The 6071-nt window shown below is 41.7% G+C and overlaps 1 pseudogene; it reads left to right on the forward strand.

Annotated features, from left to right (window-relative positions):
- Nucleotides 1–677: 677 nt before the first annotated feature.
- LOC115273263 lies at nucleotides 678–1638 on the forward strand (annotated as a pseudogene).
- The last annotated feature ends 4433 nt before the right edge of the window (nucleotides 1639–6071 follow it).

Here is a 6071-nt window from a genome sequence, read left to right on the forward strand (position 1 = left end):
GTTCACAATTTTTCGTTGATGTTGCCTGATGGTTTTGGGTGAGCTCTTGACTCACTCTTTGCCTTGTGATTTCTCTGCCTTGCCTAGTTTTCTCAAAGTTATCTGGATGGCTCATATATCCCTTAGTTTTCCAAGCCAGAGGCCCCTGATGAGGCATGACACAATGGAAGGATTCCCTTCCCCTGAGGGCTCCGTTGTCCAAAATTAATTAACCACCACCTGAAACATTATTTATTCACATATTAACACTCTATTCCTCCCTCTGACACACACACACACACACACACACACACACACACACACACACACATCTACCCCTAATTTTGTTGTATTCAAACACACATCACTACTTTTTGCCATGCTTTTAACAACACTTGTTACAAGATAATTAGTAAATTTTGTTGGGTGAAAAAATTCTCAGGAAATTGATGGAGAATACTGTTTTGAATTAGGGTTTTGATTCTGAATAAGAATTACAAACAGTTTCAGCCTCACAGAAAATATGGAGCATTTCAGAGTCCTTAAAACTTTCTGGTGCCAGTTCTAGACTGGTAGGGAATGTGTAAGAAAAAATGAATGCATCATGTTGAAAACACAGCATCTCTTCTAATTCTGTGATCATGCTGGTGCCTTTTCAATGTGCCCTGGTCTCTGTTCCAGCTGTTTGCATCAGTTACATGGAAGGAAGAAACCAAACCCGTGTTACACAGTTTATCCTCCTGGGACTCTCAGACCAGGTGGGCCTGCAGTCACTGCTCTTTTGGCTGTTCCTGTCCATGTACCTGGTCACCTTCACTGGGAACCTGCTCATCATCCTGGCCATTATCATGGACTCCCGCCTCCACACACCCATGTACTTCTTCCTCTTCAACCTGTCCTTTTCAGACATCTGCTTCACCTCCACCACCATCCCAAAGATGCTCCTGCACATCCAGATGAAGAGCAGAGCGATCTCCTATGAAGGCTGCCTCAGCCAGATGTACTTTTACGTGCTTTTTGGAGGATTAGGCACCTTCCTGTTGACAGTGATGGCCTATGACCAGTTTGTGGCCATTTGTCACCCCCTGCACTACCTGGTCATCATGAACCCCAAGTTCTGTGGCATCCTGCTCCTGGGATCCTGCTTATTGAGTGTTCTTACCTCTCTATTACATGATTTAATGATTTTGAGACTCTCGTTTTGCACGGAGTTGGAAATCCATCACTTTTTCTGTGAACTTAATCAGGTGATCCAACTTGCTTGCTCTGATACCTTTCTCAATGACCTGGCCATGTACCTGGCAAGTGGACTTCTGGGTGTTGTTCCACTCACTGGCATCCTTTTCTCTTACTCTAGAATTGTGTCTTCCATTTTGAGAATTTCATCAGGGAGGGGCAAGTATAAAGCTTTTTCCACATGTGGGTCTCATCTCACAGTTGTCTCTTTGTTCTATGGTACAAGCCTTGGGGTGTATCTTAATTCTGCTGCTTCACAAAACTCCAGGGCAAGTGCCATAGCCTCGGTGATGTACATGGTGGTGATGCCCATGCTGAACCTGTTTATCTATGGTCTGCGGAGCAGAGACATCAAGCAAGCCCTGAGAAAGCTCTTTAGCAGGGAGACATTCTCTGCCTATAGGATTTTTTGTTTCAAGATAAAGATATGACTAACAGGGTTTAAAGCCCTTGAAGACCTAGATCATGATATTTAAATCAGTTCAGAGTCTGATAATCAGCAGTTTTTCTTTCTACAGTATTTTATTGCTAAAGGTTTTTCATATACTATAAGCAAGTTTTTTTCTGGAAGTTTATTTATTAATTTGAGAGAAAGAGCATGAGCATTTGGGAGAATCAAAGACAGATTTAGGATTATCCAAAGCTGTTTCTATGCTGCCAGCACAGAGCCTGACGCAGGGTTAACTATTGAATTCTGAGATCATAACCTGAGCCAAAGTCAGACACTCAACCAACTGAGTTACCCAGGTACCCCCATTGCATAGGTTTCTAAGAACATATATGTGATATAGCAAACTGAGTAATTATAACGTGATAGGAAGAGCAGTGGACAAACGTGAAATGCTTCTGTGGGTTGAAACTGGGTATTTGTTAGAGTCTCTTTTTTTGGTGGGAAATCCCAGAACATATTAGAGGTTATATACAAGTTTTTAGACTTTTATGTCAATCTGTATTAGATGGAGATCACATCTTCAAGAGCAGAGGCACCTGGATCTCTGTGTGATTAGTTTACAATAATCCACCTTCACTATGCAAACTTTATTTTTCCATCCCACAGTCCAAAACATAAATTAAGTGTGAAGGTGATAGAAATGAAACTCCTGGTGCTTTAGGCCTTGATGGTGTCATTATTGGTGATTTTCCCAAGGATGCCTTATTGCTTTTCTTTTAATATCTTGGTAGGCAGCAACCCTGTTGTGGTTTCCCTCAGGACCTCCAACAATAATAGGCTCTTCACAGATCTCACACACAATATGGCTACTGTGCCTCTTGCTGCCGGCATCTTGTCTAATGCTGCACCCCAGAGATTAGGCAGTCATAGCAGGATACGCTCATGGACCTAACCTGTGCTGTGTGAGGCAGAGTAGGATGAATGTCTCCTTATCATCTATCTTAGAGGCCACCACTTGGATTGTAAGTGATAATGGTCATTTTCTATTACCTGATTCACAGTTTTCCCAGCTGAAATTCCACAGATCCTTTCAAACACTAGTATGCAGGTAAATGTTTATGGAACTATCTCTCAGAAGCAAAGACAAAAAGAAACAGGGAAAGCAGAAGAAAGGAAGAACAAATGAATAAAGAAGAGAGCTTACTTGTAGCATTTTCCATTTTCCATGGTGTAATAAAGAACTCTCAAATTGTCCAATATCAAGGCACCAGTTTTAGTTCAGACCAGAGAACTCATGAACCATTATAAGCTAGGTAGTGACATCACCTCAGAGCCTTTGGGTTGTATTTGGGAAAAAATGTAAAGCATTTGTTGCCATTTTACAGCCTTCCATCAGGTATAAATGATTCCATCAATTGAGACTCTGGACCAGTGAGCAGTCAGGACTCAAATGGAAATTATGACCCTTCATTATGGTGACTCTGGTCAATCTTTACTTCATGATTATTGGAGGTTGTTTTCTAGGTTTTGGTTTGTTATTTTCTTTTATTAATTTATTTAGTTACACAAATCGATGGGTCCTTTGTAAGCTGCCTATCATTTTTGTTTCTTTGAGACACCATGATGAATTTGCCATTTCCAAAAATGAACTATTGGGACCTCATCAAGATAAAAATCTTCTGCATTGCAAAGGAAACAATAAAAAAACTAACAGGCAACTGACAGAATGGGGAAAGATAGTGGCAAAAGATATTGGACAAAGGGCTAGAATCCAAAAACTACAAGGAACTCACCAAAATCCACACCCGAAAAACGAACAATCCAGTGAAGAAATGGGCAGAAGACTTGTAAGACACTTCTCCAAAGAGGACATCCAGATGGCCAATAGGCACTTGAAACGATGCTCAGCGTCACTCAGCATCAGGGAAATACAAATGAAAACCACACTGAGAGTGGCTAAAATGAACAAATCAAGAGACTGTAGACGCTGGTGAAGATGTGAAGAAACGCGGACCCTCCTACACTGTTGGTGGGAATGTAAACTGATATAACTGCTCTTGAAAACAGTGTGGAGGTTCCTCAAAAAACTATCAATAGAACTCCCCTATTATCCAGCAATAGCTCTGCTGGGGATCTTCCCAAGGGATACAGAAGTGCTGATGCTTAGGGGCACATGTACCCCAATGTTCATAGCAGCACTTTTTTTTTCCCTCCATATTTTATTGTCAAATTGTTTTCCATACAACACCCAGTGCTCTTCCCCTCAAGTGCCCTCCACCATCACCACCACCTCTTTCCCCCCTTCCCCTTCCCCTTCCCCCTCAACCCTCAGTTCATTCTCAGCATTCAATAGTCTCTCAAATTTTGCATCCCTCTCTCTCCCCAACTCTCTCTCCCTCCTCCGCTCCCCTTGGTTCTCCATTAGGTCTCTCTTGTTCTCCTGCCAGACCTATGAGTGCAAACATATGGTTTCTGTCCTTCTCTGCCTGGCTTCCTTCACTCAGCATGACACCCTCAAGGTCCATCCACTTTCCTACGAAGGGCCATATGTCATGCCCTCTCATTGCCATGTAGTACTCCATCGTGAATATATACCACATCTTCTTGATCCATTCGTCAGGTGATGGACATGTAGGCTCCTTCCATGTTTTGGCTATTGTTGACATTGCTGCATAGCAGCACTTTCAACAATAGCCAAATCATGGAAAGAGCCTAAATATCCATCAACTGATGAATGGATCAAGAAGATGTGGTGTATATATACAATGGAAAACTACATGGAAATGAGAAAGAATGAAATCTGGCCACTTGTCACAATGTGGATGGACCTTAAGGGTGTCCTTCTAAGTGAAATAGGTTAGGCAGAGGAGGACAGATGCCATGTATTTTCACTTATAAGTCTAATATGAGAAATCTAACAGGAGACCATGGAAGGTGGAAGGGGGTGGGAAAGAGTTAGGGAGAGGGAGTGAGGCAAAGCATGAGAGAGTTTTGAATACTGAAAACAAACTGAGGGCTGAAAGGGAGGGGGGAAGGGGTAGAGGGGTGATGATCATGGAGAGGGGCAATTGTGAGGAAGAGCACTGGGTGTTATATGGAAACCAACTTGGCAAAAAACTATTAAAAATTTGATTGTCTTAGTAACCAATACTGATTTAGCCCATATTCCTCTCACTTCCGTACATCAACACTCAGTGTGTTTGCTATCTCTAAGAAATTCTTAGGATTTCCCTAAGGGAGGGGGGTGATGGTCATGGTGGGGGGCACTTGTGGGGAGAAGCACTGCTTGTTATATGGAAACCAATTTGAGAATAAACTATTTAAAAAAACACCATGTCTCTTCGGAGAGGAGAGATGAATATTTCATTAATGATACTCATGGGAATTCAACAGCTTTAGCCAAAGAAATTAAAAATGCCTCTGCTGCACCTACTGAAGGTGACTCTTATAATCTCAGGTGATTCTGTGTCTTTGAGAACCTTCAAGAATGGGGCCATGTCTCTTCCTTCCTGGGGATATAACTACCAACTGCATCAATGATCCATTGCAGAAAGCAGGTCATTGATCTCACGCTCTTCTGTGCTAACATCTAAGTGAACTATGGCATCTCCAGAAGTGCTGGAAAAATGTGTTATGGTGTTAGGGACCCCGTTATTGCTGATTATTTTGGGGGCATCAAGGGACAGAGAGTTTAGCGATGCCAGTTTTGACCAGTAAGTCTTTGATTCTGGAGGGAAACTCTGGATACACTCATCTAACTCTCCCTGATCTGTCTCCTCCAGAGTACTTCATCAGTGGGCCTTCATCTCTCAATAGTCTTTCCTGTTTTCATATCTGGTTCTTGCTTTATTGGGGGTAGCTGTTTATTGTTTTTGACCATTTGTTAATTGCAGTTATTCAACAAATTTCTTTTTCAGCAATTAATGTGAGGCAGACACTACCATTTATTCCGTGAACAAATACATGACTAAGACAGTGTTTCTTCTGTCTTGGTACACACAGGAAACAGAGTGAGAGATGTAAAAATAAATGTGATAAAGTGAGGTTGCATTGAAATCTGGGGAAGTAGATCCCCAAGTGCTGACTCTTTATTTTTAATTGTTTTTGAAAAGGATGACTTTTTCATGGGTGTTCGTGAGCCTTTGCAGATAAGTCTATAGGTACTGAGGCTTAACAGTGGTGTTGGCGTTCTGTTGGGGGGAAGAAGGCAGTGAGTAGTCCAGGAAGAAACAATAGCAGAGGAAATTTATAGACTAAGTAAATCCTTGACAGAAATCCTTTTTATTGTTTCACTATCAATCAGGACCTGGGTCTGCAGAATGAACCCACAGTGAGACCAAAGAAAGTTATGTTTTACTAGTGGGTTGAAATGTAATTCTGAAATTAGTGACTCGTAAGTGCAGGTATTATGTCAAGGACAGCTATGAACAGGTCTGCTTTATGAAAAAGAAACCCAAGTGATTGT

This window comes from Suricata suricatta, chromosome 12 (assembly GCF_006229205.1).
Source record: "Suricata suricatta isolate VVHF042 chromosome 12, meerkat_22Aug2017_6uvM2_HiC, whole genome shotgun sequence".
In the NCBI taxonomy this organism is placed as follows: domain Eukaryota; kingdom Metazoa; phylum Chordata; class Mammalia; order Carnivora; family Herpestidae; genus Suricata; species Suricata suricatta.